Source organism: Monodelphis domestica, chromosome 2 (genome assembly GCF_027887165.1).
Source record: "Monodelphis domestica isolate mMonDom1 chromosome 2, mMonDom1.pri, whole genome shotgun sequence".
NCBI lineage: Eukaryota > Metazoa > Chordata > Mammalia > Didelphimorphia > Didelphidae > Monodelphis > Monodelphis domestica.
The window spans coordinates 116132825-116159945 of record NC_077228.1 but is presented as its reverse complement, the minus strand read 5'-3'; the positions used below and the strand labels follow the sequence as shown (position 1 = coordinate 116159945).

At 36.4% G+C, this 27121-nt stretch overlaps 1 protein-coding gene across 3 annotated transcripts in view; it reads right to left on the bottom strand.

Annotated features, from left to right (window-relative positions):
- SYT14 (synaptotagmin 14) overlaps positions 1-27121 on the bottom strand; it is a 310069-nt gene that overhangs the window by 227141 nt on the left and 55807 nt on the right. Inside the window, exon 1 of one of the 3 annotated variants that reach the window (XM_056815881.1) lies at positions 2884-11905. The exons of the other annotated variants lie outside the window; for them this stretch is intronic. The gene's annotated coding sequence lies outside the window, so the exon portion shown is untranslated. Of the gene's footprint in view, positions 1-2883; positions 11906-27121 lie in introns of those variants that run through there. 3 annotated transcript variants of the gene reach the window in all.

Here is a 27121-nt window from a genome sequence, read left to right as displayed (position 1 = left end):
AGGGGTGGATAGATAATGAGTCTCCAGAAGGTTATAGTAATGCAAATGTACTACTGAGGAACCTATTTGAGGTCTCTTGTCTTTACTTAGAAAAAGGGGGGAAATGGCAAAAGACAAAGTCTATGATTTATACCTTTTTCTAAGGCCAAGCACAAAGAGGAAATTCTTTTCTTCAACAGTCCAAGGCAATCAATTCATCCTCCAATACAAATACACATCTTCTAAGAAGTGTCCTACTCCCTGTGGGACAGAAGCAGTATTAACTACCAAAATTCCAATACCAAGGGGACTAGGCTAGCTTTTACTAAGACCCTGCTCCACTCAGGTTAGGCTAGTGTGTCCTTAAAAGCTATTGAAAATGCCTACAAGACCTGATTGGCTTAGAGGACTAAGACCTAGGACTAAGGCTAGACCATTGAAGTGACTCTTTGGTCACCAAAGGATACAAAAGAGCCGCCCAAGTAGAATAGGGCCCTTCAGACATAATATATGTCTTATATCTGTGTGAAATATTATAGCTTGCCCTCATAAATTGTGGCAGCTTTTGCCCTTGGAGCTTAGTCAGCAAGGCTCTCAGATCAGTCTGTGGGGGAGGGGTGTTGGAGCTTGAGCTTCCCTGTCCTCTGAAGGCTTCTTATCTGCTCTATTGATGAGACTGAGCCAGGGCAGAGGAATTTATCTGCAAAGCTGGATGTGCCCTGAGGCCAAAACCTCCAGAAAAAAAAGGGGGGGGGGGGCAAGATGGAGCTTGTTTTATCTGTGACTAAGCTTCCTGTTCTGCATATCTCCTTCATCTGCCTCTATGCTGCCTGTGTTCTAGGACCTGAGCCTAGCACAGCTTTTTGGCAAGGTATTCCCTCTGAACTAGCACCCTTGCCCACCCAGAGAGCAGGTTCAGCGCTGTAGGTGAAGGTGAGGTACTGGGACCTTCTTTCTTCCTTCCCCTTAAACCTGCGTGTTCTAGAGTTCAGGCTTTTGGGGGGGGGTGTATCTTTTAAGTTGGGTCCAGGAAGAGGGTTCCCTAGCTCTGTCCTGCTGTTAGATTTTTTTTCAGTCTCCTGGAAGCATTGTGTTTTTGATGGGTGAGGAAGGGTTTATGGAGGTCTGAACTGTTGCTGTCTCTAAGTCGCCATCCTGACTCTCACTCATAAACATATATATATGAGAGGAGGGAAGGGGCAGAAATCTATACACACTAAGAACTATATCCTGTATTTTGTTAACTGTTTAATGATCTGTAGGTATTTCACTTTTTTCAATATGAAATCTAAATGATCATGGACTATTATTATCACACAATGAGCTTGAGCCAGAACTGAATAGGAGGAAAAGGAGAGTGAGATGGATTGACTTTGGAAAATCATATAGGGCTCCCCAGAGATCCTTAAGGACAAAGAGAGTTCTAATTTTTGTCCTTCTATACCTAGCATCTATCACATGCTTATTTGGCTTAACTGAAATGCTTTCGACAATTCCAAGTTTCCCCCTGAAACAAAAACCTATTATTTTAATACAAATATTCTTCTATGATGCTGGATAGCCACAAGTGCCAGAATATAATCATCTCTGAGGAAATGAGGTTGAGGGGGTAGGCATGGGCTGGTTATAACATTATTAATGAAGAATTACATGGAGGGTGTAGTAAAAAGGATGTCACCAGGGAAATATATGAACAAACAAACAAAAAACTGGCCAGGCATGTAGAGATTAACTAATGGTATATTTTCATTCTCCATTGGGATATATTCAATGCCAGAACATTTTACAGCTAAAGGAAATTCTCTAGCATACTGGATAAATCCACTTTGGAGGATTTACAGGAAGGTATCAACAAGACTTACACAAAATGAGAAAGTGTGGATGTGTTAAAATTTGCATCACTGGGTGGAAAATCCATATCAATGAGTATCAACATAGAGTTGTAAAAAATTACATATGTTATTCTCTCCATTCAAGAGTCATTTAAAATATTCTAAATACATTTCTATATTTTTAATTTGAAAAATGAATATCAGAAAAGGTAATATGTTCTACAATATAATAAATTCCATAATTTTTAATGTTAAGTAACAAAGCAGGATTCAACTAAAAAAATTCTGTTACTTATATGATTCTCTGACAACAATGTCTAATTTACATTCAAATGAAAAGAAAACAATAAGTAAAGCTCTAACAAAAAGGCTGAAACCCTATCTTATTCAAGTTACTTGATTAATTACTTATACCTATCTGACTCTGGGAATTCTCTTGTATCAATTTTCAAACAAATAAAAGGCATCACTCATTGTTATAAATATAAGCAACATATTCAAGAAGAGGATCATACTTTTTATTACAACAAACATTAGTATTTGGGAAAAGAACTTTAGTTTTCTATATGTATATTGTGTGGATATTAAAGTATAATTAATAGAAGAATGATTATAATTAAGAAATTAACAGTTAAATAAAAAGTGAATATAATTTTGCTTGTAAATTATTGCATTCACTTAACTTATTTCATTTCCTTATTATATTATCACAAACATTCTAAATATTAAAATAACAATATAAGATTGCTAAAACAAAGGTAACTGAAATTATATATTGTTCTTATCATATTTTGCCACTGTATCATCAGTGGACATGTTTTCCAAATGCAATTTTACCTTATTCAAAAGCACAAATTATAATCTTGACTTAAGCCACAATTAGAACAATTTTCTTTTGGAAATATCATTAGTGTTCTTGTACATAATTCTTTTGAATTAAAACATTGAGACTAATTACAAATATTGAACTACATACTATCCTATTCATAAAAATAAATCTACTTTTAAAAATGCAACCTAGAACCTATTCTTATTATAAATTCAAAGAAAAAATTTAAATATAATAACTTACTCTTTGCCAATTTACCGCTGTAATCCTTATCATTCCATATACTTATTGTTCTGTTCACTAATCCAGTCAAACATGAAACTCTTGGGTTATCCAACCACAGAAGAGAGATACTTTAATTATTCAAGTCACAGATGTAATTCTATCTCTTGCACAAATTGGGAGAGAATGGAAGAAGCTATTTTAGTTTTTAAAGTAAATGTGTTTTTCTATTCATTGTATTATACATCTGGTCTTGAAATTAATCTTGAACTTTTAAAAATCTTTTTAATTATGACTGACTCAAATTGATAATGAATTAACAGGCATTTATTTTCATGTGTCAGGAACTATGCCATATAGTAAAATCATCTTAAAGAATCAGTTCTACAGTAAATTAAATGTGGATATTTTTTGTTTATATCAATTACTTTATTTCTATAAAATAATTATTTTGCAAAAATATGTGGAGTCAATGCAGCTAATATAAAACTAGAACAACTTCATATTGACTAATCACAATACATAATTATCAAATTATTTAAAATTTACAAAAATATCCATATTTATTAATGTCTGATATAATTCTTAACTATGATGATCAGCAATGGAATAACTTATTTTTAAAGGTTTTAGTTTATCTATATGAATCAAGTGAAATGAATCAACAGAAGTTTTTCAGGAAATATATTTCCATGTTTAGAGAGTTGGAGTTAGAAAGGAATTCTTTCATCTAGTAGAACCTGTTTCTGCACAAGAATCCCTTCTACAATAGTCCCAACAAGGCTATGGAGACTTCCAGGTAAACATGGCGGCAGTCTAGACACAGGACTCTTCCTCTCTTCAACACCTATCTATACAGACTACCTGAAAAGGCCAAAAAAAAATTTCATATGAATGATGGCACTCTTCAGTAGGGTGCAGCATTGAAGGCACATGGGATTTGGGCATTTCCACACTATAAGGGGGTGAAATAGCTTCCACCAAAACACGAGCTGATCAACCCTCTCCCACCCCAGACACATAGAGCCAGTGCACTAGAGTCAGAGCCAATGTGCTAAAATCAGTGAGTGAGTGAGGGGCACCTCTAGGGCCTTGGCAGCTGACAAAGACCATCAAGACCTACCCCTGAAAGCAGCTAGACTTGAGACCCCAGCAAGGTTGAAGTGTCCTGACCTTGGCGCCCGCAGGGAGATAGCACAGAGAAGGGCAGCAAACAGTAGAAGCTGTGGAGACTCCAGAGGTGGCCTCAGGCAAAAACCTTGCTCCTTAGCTCCATACATAGAAAGCCTGCCCTCCTCACTCAGATTTCTGACTGGAAAGGGAAGGAAAAACCACCATAGTGATGGCAAACTGTGCCCAGGAAAAAGAAAAACAAACCAAGAAAAACAAGAAGAAGGGGTTGATCCTGAATAATTTTTATGTATGAAAAATCCAGATCACAGAGGAAATAGAAGAGGACATACAAATAAATGCACCAAAACCTTCTAAAAACAATGGAAATTGGCCACATGTTCTTGAAGAATTTAAATTGGAGCTTATCAAAAGGATGGAAGAATTTTGACAAGAAAAGAATAGTTCAAAAAGAAAATAACAGTTTAAAGGACAGGAACTCCCAATTGGAGACCAAAATTAAAGATCTGGAAGCCATGAAAAGCAGGATAGACCAAACCAAAAAGGAAAATCAAAAGATTATAGGGGAAAACCTGCCTTTAAAGATCAAAATTAGGCAATTGGAAGCCAATGATCTCTCAAAACAGCAAGAATTAATAAAGCAAAGTCAAAAGACTGACAAAATAGAAAACATAAAATATCTCACTGACAAGATGATAGACTATAAAAACCAGTCTCAAAAAGAGAATTTGAGAATCATTGGTCTACCTGAAAACCCAGAAATAAACAGAAATCTTGACATCATACTACAAGAAATTATCCAAGAAAACTGCCCTGATGTTCTTGAACAAGAGGGCAAAATAGACATTGAAAGAATTCATAGAAAATCCTCTACACTAAATCCTCAAAAGACAACCTGCAGGAATGTAAATGCCAGATTCAACAGCTTCCAAGCTAAGGAGAAAATTTTACAAGAAGCAAAAAAAAGAGACAATTTAGATATCAAGGAGTATCAATCATAATTACAAAAGATCTGGCAGCTTCCAAACTACAATAGTCCCAAGAAGTATTCATTCAGCCACAAAACTTCTAATATGACTCATTACCTCTCAAGACACTTTCTGATTAAGTCTAATTGTGGGAATTTTTTTTCTTATATCAAAGCTAAATTTTTCTTTCTGCAACTTTCATACCTACCCTACTCCTAGGTCTTTCTTTTTGAATCAAATAGAAGTCTAAATCTTTTTCCACATAGTAATACAAAATATTTGAAGATAAGTATCATGTCCCCACTTAAATCTTCTCTTCTCTTCACCAAGCTAAACTTCCTCAGTTCATTAAACCAATCATATGGTAAGTACCTTTACTAACCTATAAATTCTCTCTAACTTTTAATGTTCTTAAAAGTATGGTGACAAAATATAATTATAGTACTATAGATCAGTGGTGTCAAATAGAAACTGATCCTTTCTTTTGGATCAGAGGGCAGCATATTGCCTTAGAAAACCACAACTTAATGCTGTCTAGGATATGCTGTATTTTTATTTATTTTGTTAAACATTTCCCAAATACATTTCACTCTGGTTCTGGCTGCACTGAAGAGTTTTGAAGCTGTGAGTTTAAGAACTCTGGTCTAGGTGTCATCTGACCAGAAAGGAGAAAATTGGGGCTATCAACTACCTAGATAATTTTACTTTGTTTCCAACCGGCTAGGGATGGGAATGAGGGAAGCAAGTTTTAAGTTGAGACAGTCCTAGAGCACAAATAATTCAATCCAAAATACATTTAGGCTTACTAGTCATATCTACTTCATACCTTAGCCTGCCTATCTCAGTTCTTAGAACCAATCCTTATCTCCAGGTTACAAATTAGCTTGCTAACTTACTTTGCCTAAACAATTAAACATGCATATTATACTTTACTGATGATTTGAAGAATTCAAGAAAAGATGATCTTGACCGTATCTGATTTTCTCTTCCACAATGTCTTTAAATAGTGGCTTTACGGCTAAGTAGGATGCAACTCCACTGTAACTTTCTTGGTTGCCACAACACTGCTGACACATATCAAGTAAGCAGTCCATTAAAATCCCAGGACTTTTAAAGAATGCTATGGTCTAGCCATGCTTCTCCCATATTGTATTTATGAAATTTACTTTTCAGTTAAAATATAAGACTATATTGCCTCTATATTTAATCATATTATATTCAGTCCATTATTCTAACCTATCAAAGAACCACAGGGTGGGAACTTCTGGGTCACTCCAACAGAATGGAAGACAAGATATTTTCTCTGATACTCATGAACTTTCAAATCTCTCTAAAACAGAAATTATGCCAAAGATGAAGCAACTTCAGCTGTCTCCATGGTCTAGGACACCCAGAACCGAAAAGAAGGTTAAAAAAAACAACAACATGAACTGACGCCTACCCTGAATTTACATAGCATCCATGATTCTACCCCGCTGCCACTACTGGCAGCAAGGCTGCACTAGTCAACCCCAGGACCTAATCCACAAACTTGCAACAAAACTCAACACCCAATCCCAGGATCCCCCCCCCCCTTCTTTGCAGCGCCATGGAGATCTGGGCTTCTCAATGGCTAGCTTCCTGAAGAAACTCTGTACTACAAAAAGATCTCTGCAGAGAAAGAGCAGAACAGAGGAGGAAGAGCAAGACACACGTCTGAGCTTGATAAAGAATTCAACCCCATCCTCACTCCCCATCCTACAGGTTCAGAAATCCTAGGGATCAGAAAAGATACTATGTGAAACATCATCAGCAAAGATTGTCTGAAAAATAAACCCTCAAAAATCAAAAGCATTTCTATATAATAAAAGAACTCAACCAAAAAGAATAGAAAGGGAAATCCCATTCCAAGTAACTACAAAATGCATAAAATATTTGGGAACAGACCTACCAAAACACACAAAATGCTAATATAGATTCAATTACAAAGTATTTCTTAAAGAAATGAAGACAAATTTAAACAGTTGACTGTTAGGTTAAGCCAAAATAATAAAAATGACACTACTATCAGAACTAAGTTGTACTTGTAATATTGTATTAATCAAATTATCAAAGGGAGTCTTCATAGAACTTGATTAAAATAGTAGCAAAATTCTAGAATATCAAGGAAAATGGTGAAAAGAAAGAGACAAGGGTGCACTAGCACTTCCAGACTACAAGCTATAATATAAAGCAGCAGTCATAAAAACTCTCTAGTACTGATTTAAAAATAAAGAGCTAGATCAATGTAACACACTATAAGAGAAAATCAGAAACTATGGAATTCAACCCAGTATTTAATAGAGCGATACATACAAATCACCTGTGGGAAAAACCTCCTTATTTGACTTTTAAAAACTGTTATTGATTCTTCATTTCCTAAGTGGACCAATGACATCAGTGTCCGACAAAGCTCATAAGTGCACTACAGCACCTGCTTCAGCCACTTTCATGGCCATTGGGACAAACTGTTCTCATTCACCCATTTCCCTGGGGAAAGTTTTTACAGGCTTGACAACCCCCTAACTCACCAACAGGTTTAAGGTCTGTCAGCTACCTTTGACCTAGTTTAGCCCATCTGCCCAGATGGTTTTACTAGAATGTGGCCACTACACATGCTAAAGCTTTTTGGAGGTGGATCCCAAAGGTGTATGAGCAGCCCTGAAAATGGATCAGCAAGCCCTCACACCACACCACACACACGTGTCTAAATATGTATGTGTAAACAAGAAGGAACAACTAAAGTTATGAGATTGCCTATCTCTCCTGAGCTAGGATATAATTCTTCATGTCCTCCCCCACTTAAAAAAATAAAAAAACAACACCTTACTTTCTGTCTTAGACAGAAGAGCAAGGACTAGGCAAATGAGTTTAAGTGACTTGCCCAGGGTCACAAAGCTAGGAAGTATCTGAGGCCTGTTTTGAATCCAGATTTTTCAGGCTCTGGACCTGGGGCTATATTTAATGCCTCCTAGCTACCTCTCCCTCAATTAAAATGTATGTTAAGTTGTTTATTTCCTCTTTCTGTGGTACTTAACCTACCATAACAGCCCATACTGTACTAGTTGAAGAAAATACACATTATATAACAGAATTGTGTTCATTTTTTTAGATGTCTTTGAAAAGACATCACTGTGCATTTTCCCAATTTAATTTCGGTCATCCCTGAAATATAAGTGACCATCATATCAGTTGATGATATAATTAATTATTTGAAGGTCCATCAAGACAATCATCTAGGTGGCATAATCTCTAGAATGCTGACTTCAGAGGGAACCAAGACACTTATTAGCTGTGTGACTTGCTGGACAAATCACTTAACCATTCTTAGATTCAGTTTACTTATGTGATATGTCTACTTAATAATCGCACCAATCTCAAATAAAGTAAGACATTTAAAATGTTTTGCAATTCTTAAAGAACTATATTAGCTATCACCATCAGCACACCAAAGCCAACTCCTGAGAATACTGCTGTTGTAAAAATCCCTCTTTTATTCTCCCGATAATTAGATTTTCTAATATTTTGGGTCTGAGTATTCATTATTTATTTTCTAAGTGCTAACTACCAAGCTTCATTCATCTCTAGTGTCTCACATCTATGGATACTGAGAAAATAAGAAATTAATCTTGGAAAAAGAAAACAACTCAAGAGAAAAATAGACATTTTGGTTTTAGAACACAGGTATCCTCACACTTAATTTTGTAGTATTTCCCAATCTCTTTATAGCCAAACAGAAGACAACTTTTGGCTGTGATTTTTTTTTAATTTAAACCCTTACCTTCCATCTTGGAGTCAATACTATGTATTGGCTCCAAGGCAGAAGAGTGGTAAGGGCTAGGCAATGGGGGTCAAGTGACTTGCCCAGGGTCACACAGCTGGGAAGTGTCTAAGGCCAGATTTGAACCTAGGACCTCCCGTCTCTAGGCCTGGCTCTCAATTCACTGAGCTACCCAGCTGCCCCCTTTGGCTGTGATTTTGTTGAAGATGTAGAGCAGTTCTGAACTGTCAGAAACCAGAAATTTTTTCCAATTCTAGGACTGTTTTACTAACACCACCTGAAGAACAAATGCCAAGAGCAACAAGAATTCAATGTGGAAATCCACTTTTAAAGTTGTTCAGCAGTGAATAGTTCCATAAAATGATGGTGTTGATACCAAGTCAGGAGCTAAAAAAAAGCACTGCATTATGTTCCCTTAACTACAGATATTCATTTAGCCCAATATTACAACAATGCATTTCTCAAAACTTCTCTTTAGTCTTTAACAGAAAACACTAGAGAAGAAACCAGCCATGAAGCCTATATCCTCAACAGTTTTACACCATTTTTTAAGGAGGGGAAGAGTTGAACATTTATAATACACTAAGAAGAAATGCAACTGTATTGATGCTTGCATCATGAGTTAACAAGTTGCATACAACAGGCATGTCAATGTAAAACTACAGGGTGTGTTTGTGCATATTATGAAATTACTCTATAAAAGCTGGCTTATGCAAATGTACAAGGAAAAACATCAAAACATCAAGGAAGTATAATGAATATGAAATAAATTTAAAATATCCAGGATGGGGTTGGGATAGGGAAGAGGAGCAGCTAAGTGGTTCAGTGGGTTGAGATCCAGGCCTAGAGAAGGGAGGTTATAGGTTCAAAATCTGGCCTCAAACACTTCCTAGCTGTGTGACCCTGGACAAGTCACTTAACCCCCATTGCCTAGCCCTCACTGTTCCTCTGCCTTAGAACCAATACACAATATTGATTCTAAGACAGAAGATAAGAGTTTTTCTTTAAATACAATTTATTTAATGGGATGACTTTTAGCAAGGAGATGGGGAAGGAATACAAAGGAAAATTATGATGGTGTAAAAAACAGAATGAATAAAAATGCACTTTTAAAAGATTAACAGAGCAATATATTTAGACCAAGAAAGAACTATAGAGATCATATACATCCTCCTAATTTTATGAGGAAAAAGTTAACCTGAACAAATTAAGTAAATTGGCCTAACATCACATACATACTAATTGGCAGGATCACAATCTGAACCCAAGTCCTTCTGATACCAAAGCCTATATAACTTCTTTGTCTTCATCCAAGTCAATGATATTCAACAAAAAGTGATCACTGAGTACATTAGACTGTGCTAAGTGCTAGACATTGGATAAGACAATGTCTCTGGAGCTTATAGTATAGTAAAGAATAAGACTCATACACAAATAATTAATGCATATTATGAGTACATTGGTGGCATACAAAATAAAATTATATAAGGAGTCATGGGGTTAAAAATGTTTATAGACAGGAAGGGATTAGGGAAAGCTTCAAGAAGACACCAGTTATGGGCAGGTGGGTCAGTGGATAGAGAGCCAGATCTGAAGACGGGAGGTCTTGAGTTCAAATTTGGCCTAAATACTTCTTAGCTATGTAACCCTGGGCAAATCACTTGACCCCAATGGCCTAGCCCTTACTACTCTTCTGCCTTGGAAGCAATATTTAGGTTACTCAGTAATAGTTTAAGAAAAAAAGGTACTTGCTAAGCTCAAAAATATAGATTCAATGGAAGATGGGAGAAAAGGCATTTGAGGCACAATATACATTATCAGAACAGAAGCAAGAAAACAGAGCTTATCTGGAAAACAGAGAGTATCCAACCTAGTGAGATCTTTAAAAAGTGTGGGATAACAATATAAAACAACACTAGAAAAGTAGAGTATACATAGAGAAGGAATAAAGGAAGGAGGAGTGGGTATGATCTATCTACCTTGTGTTTAAAGTTTAAGATTCCAGATGAAATCATATTCCCATTCATAACCTGGAACATATGACATAGAACTAGTAGTCAACCCCCCGCCCCCCCGTCCCAAAATGTTTGCTGATATGTAGAATGCCAAACTGTTATGACTGGAATATGAGTTTATTATGCTATCTAGCACAACCCATATAATTTCTCAAAGACATGATCACTGCTATCCTGGTGCTTGCTCATCATCAGCAGACTGGAATCTTTCCTTTCATATCACACTCTTTGATTGGCCATATCTTCCTTCCACACCTCATCCTCTCCTCCCGTAACTTATACGGTACATATGACATTAAGGGGAAAAGAGGCATAGATACGGAACATGCCTGGCCCTCCAAATCTACCTATTTTTGCAAGGCAAACTAAGTATACTGCTGGAGAATTAATGGGTTCTTGTGCATATCTGCATGACCAACTGGTTTATATACCCACGAAGTGACTATTGACCTTTCACAATCAACCTAAAGAGACTTCCTAAGCACAGGGATCAGTATTATTTAATACCTTTATTGATGACCTAAATGAAGGAACTGTGAGCATACTCATTAATTTTGCAGATGATCATTTAATTGGTCAGGGTTGCTAATATGTTGGAATACAGGAATGGACTCTGAAGTGACCTCAATAAGTTTGAGAAACAGTATACCAAAACAGGAAGTTTAACTGACATCATTGCAAGTCAATATTGTAGGGGCGCAAAATGAAGCATTATACACAGAAAAGACTAGCTAGGCATAAATAAGGCAAAAATAGAGTCACCAAGCAACTTTAATTTAATAAGACTAGGCAATATTTTCTTAAATATTCAGTTCAACTAATACTTATTAAGCACAAGTACAAGTACACCTTTTTAATAATATTAGTACTGGGGAACTTGAGAATGAAGGAAAGTCCTTACACTTAGGAATCTTAAGCTCTAACAAGGAAAGTGAAATATATGCATATTATAATTCAAGATGGAATGAGATAAAGGACATAACTTTTCTACTATTATATTCATCAATGAGACTCTTTTTAGGATAGTTTTAATCTCTAAATTATAAAAAGACATGGGAAAAATTGAAGAAGAAAAAAGGCAAGAAAAAAGTCACAAAGATTCAGATAAGAGTAATCGGTAAGTAAAGGAATGTAAAATGATAAAAGGAGTTGATTATTTTGAAGAAGAGAAACAATTTGGCAAAAAAATAGGCTTATATAAACATCTTAAACAATAAGTTGAAAAAAGTTAAGTAGCCTAAATTAAAAAGGTCAGACCATAAAAATCAAAAGATAATGAAATTATAACTGTAGATTAATTAAACAGGAGCCAGAGAAGAGACCATAAGACAGAAACTTTTGATGACAAATTAAAAAACCTTTCAAACTAATAAACAAAAATAGAATTAGAAGAGAAATGATGTTGTTCAGTTGATTCAGTTGTATCTGACTCTCATGACTCAGTGATGGCAAACCTTTTAGAACCTTTTAGACACTGTGAGCCATTCCCCCATTGGGTGCCGTGCCCCACACCAGAGACCAAGTGCCACCCCTCTTACCCCAGACAGCAGTGGGAGAAAGGGAGGGAGTGGCCAAAGCGCCCTGCTCAAGGAAGGGACTAAGCACTTCCATTGGGCTGCTGAGCCAGGGACAGGGAGGCATAATGAAGACGGGGAGGGGAGCAGCTCTATCAGAGTCTGTCTGCCTTTCTAGTAACTAACTCTGGCAGGTGACAGCGCATGTCCCCACAGAGAGGTCTCTGTGTACCATTGGTTTACCATTACAATTATACTCATGTTGGCAAACCTGGTTATGTTCAAACCGTTATGAAAAGAATTGCCAACTGTAAATGACCAAATGAAAATGTACTCAAAATCTTGGAAATACAGATAAAAACAGCTCTAAGTTTTCATCTCACATCATACAAACTGGCAAAGATATCAAAGATACCACCAGTCAGTGCAAAAATGGTTATAGGAAGGCAGTCTTACAGATGCACTGTTTGTGGGGCTGTGAACTGGTGCCACTCTTCTGTAAATCTTTGGTGTAAGGTTATTCTTTATGCAAGAAAAGCGACTAAACTGTTCATTCTACTATTATTCAGAAGCCTTAAGGAATTTAAAGACAGAAATAATTTTTCCAATATACCAAAATATTTATAATGACATTTTTGTGGTAATAACTAGAAAAGGTAACTAATAAATGACAAATGAATGAAAAAATATGAATTTGAATATATGATAATATGACAGTTAAGAAATAATGACAATAAGAAACCCAAAAGCATACATAATAGAAAATTAATGAAAGGCCAAGATTGAAAACTTATCTGAAAGAACAGATAATGAAACATACCTTTCTTCTCACTTCTGGGAGATAAAGGATTACAAGAACAGAGTAATGTATACATTGTCAGATTCAGTTATTGTAGCATATGCTTTACTTAATTATTTTATTAGGGGAGAGCTTAGTCTTAAAAGGAGTGGGAGGGAGAGTTGAAATTAGTACAAAAAGCATCAATAAAAGTATGGGTGTTGCTTTTTTAAGAAGAAAAGGAAAAGAAATGCTCCAATAATTATTTTCAGTAAGTAAAATGTTATTTTGAAAATTATTTACATCACCATGAAAAAAACTGAAGAATAAATAGCCTTAAATTCAATAGAGGTAATTTGTTTAGGTCTATGAAAAAACGACTTAATTGTATAAGTAAATAAACACCAAAACAGGCTTTCAAGGAAGGCCTTGGGAATAAAAGACGGAAAAAAGTGTGACTAAGTAAAAAAAAGTATGTAATAAAGGGAGTAAGGAATATCTGAATCAAAACTTAAGCAAATATTTAAAAAGTGAGGATACAAATGACTACAGGGAGACAGATAAAGGCACTTAATTACATATTTTAAGGGATATATGGGCATTTCCAAGAAGGAGAAAAGTTAAATGGTACTAATGTTAACTGGGAGTAGGAAGACTATAAGAACAGAAAAATACAGACTTTAGATAGTCAATTAGGAACATAAACCAAAGAACAAAAATAATGGGCAAAAATGAGTAAAAGAAGATTGTTTTCACAAAGTAAGTTATAATTTGTAATGGAAAAAACTTTCCAAAAAGAAAAAGATATTTTAAAAAGAAATTGGGATTTGTAATTGACAATGAATATGCAATTTTATATGTAAATATATTTGTATATATTCCCCATTCAGCCACTTCACCAAAATATATACTGTAAGAAGAAAAATTTTCCTGCATAAGTCTCATATTCATATCATTTCCCATTTAGCAACATCAATTGTTGCTGCCAGCAGAGGATTCTCTTAAGCATATCTCCCTCTGTTCTTAACAGCACAAAGAGTTAATATAAAGGACAGCTGATTTCTTGCTACTATGGAGGAGAAAGCTAGTTTGTCTCTATGATTTGTTCCTATCTCCCCTGGGCTTGGTTGAGAGGCAGCAAACCTGTAAAGCATCCCCCTTCAATCATTTTATAAATTATCTCCTTTTCTTTCTGCCTCTCAAACACATATGAAGACTCCATTAAAAATTATTAGCTCCAAGTTATGAGAGAAAGCTGAAGGGAGAATGGTTAAGAGAACCAAATTCTACCATTAATGTCACCCTTAAATTCTATACAACTGAATAAGCTTCTATTTTTAAGTGAAGTAAGAACGCATCATTAGATGCTGCACACACCTAGTTACAACACAGAACATTCCTTTCCTTTGCTCTTGGCCTTTCCTTTACTTCACAGCCTACACCTTAAGGAACTAGCAGATTTATAGACTATGTCAGATTTCAGAAGGGTCACCTATAATTAGGCTACAGGCTACCAGACACTTGGCAAACATCAACAACTTGGACAGGATAAAGATATCAACATGGAACCTTTGAGCTAAGTGTCCCTTATAAAAATAAAGAATAAAGTTATCAGATCATTGAACCATTTCTGCTAATTCAATTTCACAACTATTGCATTTCTTGCTTTCAGGTAATTTAGCCTCTTTCTTCACTCAAGAACTTCAAATCATGGGACAAGAACCACTTCCTACATTCCTCAAATCCTCATTTCCTTTTCTTCCTTCCTTCCATCCAGACAAAAACCAAGCATCGCTATTATTCACTAAGATTATTTAAGCCTCCATCTTTTCCCATAAGCTACTAGAGGAATTTGTTCCAGTAGTCTTCCTCTGTATTACATGGATCTTCAAATTCTCTCAATTGTGGCTCCTTGCCTACCTACACATATGTTTAGATGTCTCCAATCCTTTTAAAAAAAAAAAGTCTTTCATTGATCTTCATTGATTTAGCCTGACTAAAGAGTTGAGAGGTGAGAGGCTAGGAGTGAAGGAAAGAGATGTAGAAAGTTATTTTTTTCTGGGAGTTTGGCTATGAAAGGGAGGAAAGATATAACACAATCACTTTAGGAGACAAGAGGATTTAAAGAAGAATTTGTTCCTTTTTTTAAGATGGAGGAGACTTGGGAATATTTGTAGGCAGCAAGAAAGAAAGATTAGAGTACTTTGAGTTCAGGGATGTTTATGGGAACAATCTGTCATAGAAAATTGGAGAGAATAAGATGGCTAGATGAAAAAGACTTCTTCATCAGAGAATGGAGTAAAAGAAAATAGGGAATGATGTCAAGGGGATGTAATATACACAGAGAGGAGAAAAGAGTATCCAAAGAATAACCCCTATTTTCTTCATAAAGTATGAATTGAAGTTTTAAGTTATTAGGGTAGCAGAAGGTGGTATGTGGAAAAGTCAAGGAGAAACAGCCTCTTTGGGAAACGAGATAGAGCATCAGAGAAGAGCAAAAATCACAGTGAGGCTAAACTGAGATTAGATAACATAATTTTGTAGTAGATCAAGTGTTCTCAGTTGTGTGACTTCTGTAATGTAGGGACTAAAGGGAATAAGGAAGATGGAGGGCGGGAGAGAGGGAAAGGGGTTGAGAGAATAAAGAGATTGTTCTTCCCCTCTCTTCCTTCTGGGAGGAGGTATCCAAGTCCTGTCTCCTTGAAAGAGGGAGTATGTCTCCTCAGAGAATGGTTCTGGGAGATGGAGGACAAGAGACTAAAGGGGGAAGCCTTAGTAAGATGACACAATGCCCCCCTTGAGGTTCAATCTATTCTTGAGAGGCAAGATGAATTCCTATGCCTCTGTTTTCCTCAGGGATACCTCAGGGAACTGTCAGTTCCCTTCAGGACCTTGGGGCCATCCTACTGCCAAGGAAAGATGTCAGTTCCTTGGGGCTGGCAGTTTTAGATCACTGGGATCCAGAGGTTAATCGCCTTTTTTGGGGGAGAGGTATGACCCTCCCCAAATCTTCAGTCTCCTTTACTATTCTTAAGAACTGGCCCAGACCTAAATCTAAAGTAACTGATGATTTATTGGGGTTCAAACGGGGAAGGTGTGTTAAAGGTATCAAGTAGGCAAATGGATGAAAAGGGAGCCCTGCAACTTGTCCCCTCTGGCAAATTGCCTCTCCAAAGTCTAGGGATTCAAGGCTTCTCAGCCGTGATCCCTCTTTTTGCCAGCTGCCTGTTGGTCCCTATTCCTGAGCTAACTACTTAAATACAGGAGTCAAGGAACAGATAAGAGAGAGAGATGGAGGGTGGGATCTCTGAGGATGGCTTTCTTCATAATCCCAGTCCACAATATCCACTGATGGCTTTTTATTGCTGTTGTTTAGAGCTGAGTGAGAGGTATCCAGGGGTTCAGAAAGAGACAGTTGATCTCTAGAGAGACACAAGCTTCTTCCGAGCCTAGGAGATCCACCTCTTTCCATAGGCTCCCAGATGGAAATGTGTGAGTGTCTTGGACTTCTCCAAGCTTCTGGTTCTCTCCTGGAATTTTCAGTTTTTTCTCCTTGCTCCTCCCCCACTCTCTCTCTGCAGCTGATCTCTGTCAGAGACTGCTCTCTTGCTCAAAGTGAACTATCTTTCCTCCTATCTTACACTTCCTCCAAGATCAAAAGAGGTAGATAGTGAGAGTAATTGCAGGTTGGAGTGTTCCAAGGCATATGATAGGATGGGGGGAAAGATTCTGTTGAATGTGCAATTCTAAAACCTGCACCTCAATAATGGGAAGAAATGAGGTACTTGGAAGTCATTGAATAGTTAACAAAGGAATTTTGTTTTCTCCTAACACAATAAGAACATTCAAGAAGGAGATAGGGTGGCACTTAGAAGCAGCCCCATAATCACCATCTGGAAAAGACACATCTCAAAATGTATCTGATCAGAAGGTCATGAAGGTATAGCAACTCATGTAGTCTTGGGCACTCACCAAGTCTAAGAAGCTAAGATTCTATATGGCTAGGACATTTTATGACTCTAGTGGTATCAAGTACAAATAGGTACTGATCCCTGCAGGCAGCATATCAACTTAGAAAACTACAAATTAGCATTATCAATATTACATCATATTTTTATTTACTTTGTTAAACATTTTGCAATTATATTTTATTTAGGCTAAGGTGACAATCTGGAGTTTTGCTAACAAAGTGCCATGAGGTTAACATCTATGCTCTAAATGACCAGGAAACTGCATCAGGCAAGCTGGAGAAATTTAGGTTCTTAGGGTAGCATTGTCCATTACAGGGCTTGAGATTGGAGGATGGTGTAGAGTTGAACTGTTAGGGGAAAAAAAGGTTGATGGCTTAAGAAATCACTAAGGAGCAGGAAAAATTCCAGGTCATGATGATGACAAGAAAAATGAGTTAATAAGGAGAAGTACATTCCCAAGAAGAGATGGAATGATAGTAGGTTATGACTAGATAAAGAAATTTCAGAACTCTGGATTATGGTAGTGGAATACCTGTGGGTGACTGTAGTAAAGTCAATTTCATGGGAGTCAGGGACAGTAAGAAACAGAAACAGTTAAGATGTATGAGAGTATCACCATGTTGAAATCCCCTATTAAAAGGGCAGCAGTCGTAGCTAAAAAGATTATAACAGATATTGAATTCCCTGAGAATTCTCATATGCAACTGATACTAGGCTCAGGTTTGGGTAACATATTTGGATAGAGTGAACCTAAAAAGGGAAGAGGTTTCTAAGAAATGGCAACAGAGAAAGCATCTTAAAGTGGCAATTGATTGCAAGAAATATTCTTGACTCCCTCTCTGGGATCAGAGTCAAGAAATGAAAGTTTATTCAATGCTGGAGACTCTTCAAGGACTTGGTATACCATGGGAGAGCTAGGGACCTGTGAATGCAAAGACAAAAAGCAAGAGGAAGAGGCCCAGAAAGGAGTTTGTTGATTATAGAACAGATAGAGAGCACCATGGAAAAGGCAAGCAAAGTTGGAATGGAACAAAGGAGATGTAACATTGATATGGGAGTTGAAAAGGATGGGACTAAGAAAACATGAAGAAGCTTCCACATCACATGACAAAGTAGAAGACTCAAGACTTTCTCTGAAACTTACAACCACTCAAATCTCTCCAAAATAGGAACTGAGCACAAAATATAAAGCAGATTCTACATTCTAAAATATCTAGACCCCTAATGAGGTGAAGACTGGCAAAAACCCTCATTCATATCTCCTCCCTGACAAGCCACCATGAAATGGCAAAGCTAAACAAACCCCTGGTTTGCAAAGAAACTCTACTTTACTCTGTCCTCTCAGAGCCACAGAAAACTAAAAGGTAGAGGCTGGTTCTGGCTGGATGTGAAATATGGTAGCACTAATATATGCAGTATGCCTGGCACTCCACTAAGGCAGAAGGAAAGTGGACTGGCATCAAGCTGTGACCAACTCTGCTTCCTCAAAAGTCACTTAGTCAGACTGAGGCTTATGCAATGAGAATTGTGCAAAGAGGGAAGAAGCCAGGATAGTTTTGAGGTTCAGCCTCCAGAGTGATACCAATCAAAGAAGAAATCAGAAATTATCATTAAGGGAATAAAAAGAAAAAATGACTGATATTACCAAAGGTCTCAAGGGAAAAAAGCTCAAAGATCTTGAGCAAAAGCAGAGAAGCCATCAGAGAATCTATTAGTAATAGAAAGGAATATAGCCTTCCAAACCATATGAGTCCAGATATATATGAATAAATACTGCAAAATAAAGGAAAATGAATCAATGATGAGGCAGAGAGTCCAATGGATTCCTAAGAGAACATGGAACCACATGAGATGCTTTCAAATTGTTTTAAGGAGAAATGAGAATTGTGAAATCAGACATAGAAGAAGTCATAAAAGAAGCTTTTTTTTTTAAACCTTACTTTCCATCTTAGAATCAATACTGGGTATTGGTACTAAGGCAGAAGAGTAGTAAGGGCTAGGCAATAGGGGTTAAGTGACTTGCCCAGGGTCACACAGTTAGGATGTGTCCGAGGCCACATTTGAACCCAGCACTTCCCATCTCTGGGTCTGACTCATTCCACTGAACCACCTAGCTGACCCCCATAAGAAGCTTTTTAAAGCATTAAAATAATAATTATTTGCAATTAATTGCATTACAATGTCACAGATTATGTATTTTTACTTATAGTCTTTGTTTAAAGAATCAATCACATATTTATCTTTTTAAGATAGCAACACAATCATTAGTTCATATTTTTGTTAATAATTTTACCATTTCGCAAATTTGGGTTTCATGAATATGGAGCCTCCCTCACCAATGCATTCAACTAGGTAGACAGTCTTTGAGATTTTCTGTCCTTGAAACATTTCTCACTCTCTGGCTTAACCTGGTGATGATGAGCCTCTCTGAATTATTTGTAAATCCTTGTACAAAATCAAATATAAGAGGGAATATAAAGTATCTTAATGCCTAAATAAAAAAAATTTAGTCTGTGCCAGGAAAAACTTAAGTTTCCAGTTTATAAAATAAATCAGCATACATAAATATGCATATATAGAGAAACAGTTTTAGAACTATACTGTATATGACATGCTGTTTTTATTATAGCCATTAGATGGCGCCACATAACTGCTTAGGTAATATTAAGCTCTATTCCCCCCCTCCCCCCAAATCTTACTTTGGACTATTCCATTTCTCTAAGCTCTAGCCAAATCAGTCTACTCATTCTCTCAAATTTTCCCCACTAATGAACTTCCTTATTATCACCATTTTCCCACTCACTTAGACTCCCACCTTTGTCCATTGTCATGCATAACGCCTCATTCTCTTTCATGGACCTTACACAATCTGTTGCAAAGTCATGCAAATTCTGCCTTCCTAACTGCTCTCCTACTCACTACCTTCTCTTCACAAACAGAGCCACCAGCCTGGCACAGTCCCTCATTGCCACACATGTGGACCACTAAAATATTGTGCTCATTGGTCTCCCGGCCACGTGTCTCTCTCCATAGCTTGTTGTTCTTCCATTAGCTGCAAAAAGATCTTCCTAAACTAATATGAGCATGTTATATTCATTAATAAACTCCAGTGGCTCCTGATCCCCATATAAAATCTTGTCATTCAAAGCTCTTTATAACTGCCACACACCCCACTTTTCCAATTTCTTTACACGTTGGTCCTCTCCACATATTCTGCAATCCAATGACACTGATCTCCTCACTCCACACAAGAAAATTCATCTCAATTTCTGACATTTTCACTTATCTGTCTCTCAAGGCCTAGAATTCACCCGTTCATCAGTTCTGCTTCCTGAATTCCTCCAACTCTCAGCTAACAACGTTTATAGGAAGCCTTTCCCAGTTCCTCTTAATGATAATGCCTTCAATTTATCTTCTATATATCTTATTCACATTTAATTAGTAAAATGTTTTCTCTCTATTAGACTGTTGCTTGAGAAAAAGGGACTGTTTTTGGTTTTTCTTACTGCTTTTGCTTTCCTTAAAGTTTAGCATTGCACCTAGAACATTTAATAAATTCTTATTGAACGACTGCACTCCCTCCAACATATCCAAAATAACCCTAGAATGAATGGTTATTTTTATCATCAATCCTTCACAGAACTTAGAATTGAAACAGAGTACAGGTAGAGTTACAGAGGTAGAGGAGTAGTTAAGTCTGACTTCAAGAGGTGATCACACTGGTAGTCAAAAAAACAAACATGTGCCTTTGCCACTATTACCAGTGACTTTAGGATAAGAATAACTAGAAGGACATAAAATAATCCATTCACATATTTTAAGGGCTTCAGAATAGATCAGGAAAGTTTTACAATATCTGCCAATCATTAGTGGCAAGGAAGGTTTAAAAACAACTCAGAAAGCCTTAAAGGAGAATTAGGGAGTTGAAAGAACAAATCAGAAAGAATTTTTTAAAAGATAAAGATGGGTTTGAAGCCATGTTAGCAGAGTTAAGCAGAGAAGCTCAGAGTTAGCACAAGAATCCTCTCCAAACAATATTAAAATAATGCCACAAAATGAATGCAGGCAAGAAAGAACCAACAAGGAAACAGAGGGAAACAACTTTCAAGAAAAGAAAAACCAAAGTAGGCAGAAAACATCTGGGGCACAGGGGTGAGAGGGAAGCACAGTCAACAGGAGACATTAGCAAGGAGTGAAAAGCAAGCCACACACCCCCACCCTACATCTACTGTCCCAGGTTTGGAACCTGAGCTCAAGACAACATCCAGACCCTAAGACCCTGCTTGGGAAAACAGAAACACAATAAACCCATATCCCTTGAAATTCTAAACCTATGGAGAATTTGGAGTCCCAGTCCAGGGCAGTCTGTACTGAAGTGGGGCTGAGCTACATAGAGCTCAGAGTGAAGCCAGGAGTCCCAGTCTATGAGGGTATAGATCCCAGTTTGGGGTACTTGGTAGATTGGAAGTGGGTCTAGATCTCTTTGAGGAGGGATCAAGGTGGAGCTACAGGACAGGGCAATCAACTGTGTGTGCCCAATTAGATCAAGTACACAGTGAGAGCAAAAAAATTTACATGTAAGCCTAAGGCTAGAATTTGAGCAGTTCCTGACCTGACCAAGCTCAGAGTAAGACTAAAAGTTTACACCCAAACCTGAGGCAAATCTTTTTAAGCTATCATCATCTCAAGGGTTAATTGAATCAACAGTGGGAGGTGACTTTCAGAGCTCTCAGCCCTCTGGTCACTGCACCATATTGGAAGAGGGTACACTAACCTCCCAGAAAACAGAGCCTACCTATAAAAAGGTAGGAAAAATGAGCAAACAACAACAACAAAATCTAACTCTAAAGAATTTTTATGGAGACAAAGATCAAGGTACAGACACAGAAGGAGACAGTAAAAGCAAAGCAAGTACACACAAAGTCCAAAGAAAAATATGGATTAGACACAAATTCTGGAAGAGCTCAAAAAAGACTTCAAAAAACAATTAAGAGAGGCAGAGAAAGTGGGAATGAGAAATGAAAGCAATGCAAGAACAAATGAAAAAGGAGAACCAAAAGCTGATAGAGGAAAATCAGACCTTAAAAATTGGAACTGAGCAACTAGAAATTAATTATTTCACGAGAAATCAAGAAACAATAAAATGAAACCAAAAGAATGAATAAAACAAAACAGAAGAAAACATGAAATATCTTATTGAAAAAACAACTAATCTAAAAAATAGATCAAGGAGAGATAATTTAAGAATTATTGGACTACCTGAGAGCTGTGATTAAAAAAATAAATTAACAAACAAACAACAACAACAAAAAAAAAACCAAAACACTTGGACATCCTAAAACAAGAAATTATCAAAAAAACTTCCCAGATATACCCAAATGAGAAAATAAAATTTAAATGGAAAGAATTCACAGATCATCTCCAGAAAGAAATCCTTGAATAATAACTTCTAGGAATATAATAGCTTAATTCAAGAGCCCCCCCCCCCAAAGTCAAGGAGAAAATACTTCAAGCAACCAGAAAAAAAAAGATTCAAATACCGTGGAGCTACAATCAGGATCACACAGGACCTAGCAGTTTCTACATTAAAGGATCGGAAGGCATGGAATATGGTATTCAGGAAGGAGAACAATCTAAGTTTACAATCCAGAATCACCTATCTAGTAAAACTGAGTATATTCCCTTAAGGGGAAAAATGGACATTCAATAATATAGAAGATTTCCAAGCATTCCTGAGGAATGAGCCAGACCTGAACAAAAAAAATCTGAAGTCCAAACATGATACACAAGAAAAGCCTAAAAAGCTAAATAAGAAAGAGAAAATTCAAGGACTTCATTAAGGTCAAAATGTATGTATTTCTACATGGAAAGAGGATATCTGTAATTCTCAAAAATTACTCTAAGTAGTAGAGAAGATAGAAGGAACATACTTAGAAAGAGGGCGGGGAAATAAGCTGATTATGATAACATGATGTATATGTAAATTTGATGACATGAAATATGTATGAATATGATATGATATGTAAAAAAATCAAGGAGTGAAAGAGAGGATTGCACTGAGAGAAAAGGGAAGGGAGAGATAGAATGGGGTAAATTATATAAGAAATAGAGATAAAAATCATTATGAAGAGGGGAGGATAAGGGTGATGACAGGCAGGGTTTAAACTTTACTCTCATTGTAACTGGCTCAGAGAGGGGAAAAAAATCAATATACTCTTTGGGGTAGAGAATTCTAGATAGCAAAACCATATTAGTGGGGAACCTCAACCTTCCCCTATCAGAACTAGATAAATTGAACTAAAAAATAAATAAGAAAGAAGGGAAGTGAATAAAATGTAAGAAAAATTAGAGTTAATCGATACCTGAAGAAAACTGAACAGGGATGAAAAATAATATACCTTCTTTTTAGTAGTACATGGTACATGTACAAAGATCAACCATATATTAGGGCATAAAAAACATTGCAAACAAATGCAGAAAAGCAGAAACAATAAATGCAACTTTTTCAGATCATAATGTGATAAAATTATAATTAATAAGGATTTATGGAGAGGCACATTTAAGATTAATTGAAAACTAAATAATCTAATTCTTCAAAACTGGTGGGTCAAAAAACAAATCATAGAAACAATTACTGATTTTATTGAAGAGAATGACAATGGGGAGACAACATATCATAATCTATGGGATACAGCAAAAGCAGTACTCAGGAGAAAATTTGTATCTTTGAGTACCTATAGCAATAAATAGAGAGGAGGGATATCAATGAATTGGGTTTGCAACTTAAAAAATTAGAATGAAAACAAATGTAAAATCCCCAGATAAAAACTAAATTGGAAATTCCAAAAATTAAAGGAGAAATTAATAAAATTGAAAGTAAAAGAGTTATTGAACTAATAAGACTAGGAGCTGATTCTTTAAAATAAAACAAATAAAATAAAGTACTGGCAAATCTAATAAAAAAAATAAAGAAGAGAATCAAATTAACAGCATCAAAAATGGAAAGGGTGATCTCACCTCTAATGAAGAGGAAATTAAGACAATTATTAAGAACTACTTTTCCCAATGATATGGCAATAAATATGACAATCTAAGTGAACTGGGTGAATATTTACAAAAAATATAAAATGCCTAGATTAACAGAAGAGGGAATAGAATACTTAAATAATCCCATTTCAGAAAAAGAATTAAACAAGCCATGAAGGAACTCCCTAAGGAAAAAATCTCCAGGACCAGATAGATTCACAAGTGAATTCTATTAAATATTTAAAGAACAACTAATTCCAATACTATACAAACTATTTGACAAAATAAGCAAAAAAGGAGTCTTACCAAATTCTTTTTATGATACAAATATGGTACTTATTCCTAAGCCAGGAAGTCCAAAAACAGAAAAATAAAACTACAGACCAATCTCCTTAATGAACATAGATGCAAAAATCTTAAATAAAATACTAGCAAAGAGACTACAGCAAGTCATTAAGAGGATTATTCACTATGACCAGGTGGGATTTATACCAGAAATAGAAGACGTAGTTTAACATTAGGAAAACCATCCACATAATTGACCATATCTAACCAAACTAACAGAAATCACATGATTATCTCAAAAGATGTAGAAAAATGCTTTGACAAAATACAACATCCATTCCTATTAAAAACTCCAGAAAGTATAGGAATGGAAGGGCCTTTCCTCAAAATAATAAACAATATTTATTTAAAACCATCAGCAAGTATCATCTGCAATGGGGATAAGGATTTTAATGAGGCAGAGTTGCAGTCATCAGCCTCACTCTCTATTCCTGAGTCACTAAAGTCTAGTGACAGGACAAAAGACAGGAGGATTGGCCATATCCTGGCATGCAATGGATGACCCTAACAACCTAGATGTCTTACCAATCTCTTAAGCCTTCCACAATGCCTACTTCAGCTGACTTCATGTCCAGTTGGAATAAATTGTTTTTCATTTGCCCATTCCACCAGGGAAAGTCTTTGCCTACCTCGGGTATTATATATCCCTTTAACTCACCAATGGGTTTGAGGTCTGTAGGTTACTCCTAACTTGATTTAGCCATTCAGCTGAGATGGTTTTACTAGGGTATAGCCACTGTGCATGTTGCAACCTCTTGGTGATTGTGAAAGGAAATTCTTGGTTCTCTTTGCCTATTCTGAGTTTACACTTGTGAAAAGGGAATCCTTTTTTCTCTTTTGCCTAGTTGGAGTTAAAACTTTGGTTAACACTAACTTAAGTACCTCACTAGATTGTGAAAACAGGATTAACTCTTCTTTGTCTAGCTTTTGATTGAATCAACCCAAGCTTGAAATAGGTGGAGGAACTTGCAAACCACTTAGTGAATTCACACCCTACTTAATGCTAGGTGAGAAACCAGTAAGACACTTGGAAAGCTCCATCCTTTTTTACTAACTCAGCCATGAATTATTTTAAGAGTTCACACACTCAGAAATGTGTGAATCCAAACTGGATGACAACTCAGAAACGTGTGAATCCTAGGAGGAGAGTTAACAACTTTAGAAGTGAGAAGTCAACTCCAAAGATGTTGCCCCTGGGCAGTGCTGGACAATTTGGAAACTGTGATTGGCCCCTGTGAAAAGGGGCAGGGACAAGAAACCATCATAAAAGCCACAAAATCCTTTGGCTGGGGAAGTCTCCTGAAGTTGAGTCTCATGGAGAGTGTCTCCTAGACAGACTTCGAGGGAACTTCACTGGAGATTGCAGCATGATTTGTGACTTCAACTTGGACTCTGAATCCTGGACTACTTCATTAGGTGAGTGAAAATACTGACTCCCTCCCTAGTTTCCTAAGAGATTAACTTCCATACTGTTGGTTACTAACTACTGGCCCTCCTGGCTGAGGACTAGTATAGGTATTTTCTCTAATTCTTTCACATTTCTCTACATTATTTTCCCCCTCTATTTTGTAAATAAACTTCTGACTTGAGATACAATAATTTTGGCGACCATGTTGTTTCATATAATTAAGTCCAACCATTAAATTTAATCTTTACAAGCTACAGGTGAGAGTTAGGTGACAAGCAAGGATTTGGTGAGCCCACGTACCAGAGGTTCCTCCTGACACACTTCATACAACCCTCTCCTCATTACAGCAGTAATTCTGGGTCAAAAGATATGCACAATTTCTTTAGTCCTTTAGTATAAGTTTCAAACTGTTCTCCAGAATAGTTGGACTAGTTCATAGCTTTACCAAGAAGCATTAGTGTACTTATTTTTTCATATCCCCCCCCAACATTTGCCATTTTCCTTTTTTGTAGCATCTTCTTTCTAGCGTCAATCTGATGACTCTGCGACAATACTTCTGAATAATCTTATGTGAATTTCTCTAATTATTAGTAATTAAGAACATTTTTTCATATGACTATTGATAGCTCAAATTTATTCTTCTGAAAACTATTCATGTTTTTTGACCATATATCAACTGAATGGCTCTTGTTTTTATAAATTTGGCTCAGTATCCTTTTATATTTGAGAAGTGAGACTTTTAGCAGAGAAGTTTGCTACAAATTTCCTTTTTTTCTTCTAATTTTGATAGCACTGGTTTTGTTTGTGCAAAAGCTTTTAAAATTCAGTGCAATAAAAATATCCATCTTACCCCTCTATCTGTTGTTTAGTCATGAACTTTAGAGAAGTAAATTAAAGGGTAACATTTATACCTCGCTAAGATCCAGAGGACTGTTTAAGAGTAGAGATATTCACAAGGTATTTAAAATGTCAACTACTAAACTTACTGATAATGGCAATTATTTTTTTCAAATGGCATATAGGACAGAGGGAAGAAATGTAACTGGCCTTGCTGTAGAAGAATGAGTCCAGACTGATTACACAATAATCATACTTCTTTTAGGAGGAACAGAGCTATAAATGCATATGAATAAAGAAATTTATTTTCAGTCTATCTGATTTCTGAAATTGCCCTGCCACAATTTCATTATGACAGGCAGAATGGCTTAGTGGATAGAGAGACAAGATCAGAGTTGGAAAGACCTGGGTTCAAGTTCTACCTTTGACACTCTGACTGAGTAACCCTGAGAAAGTTTCAGTGTCAC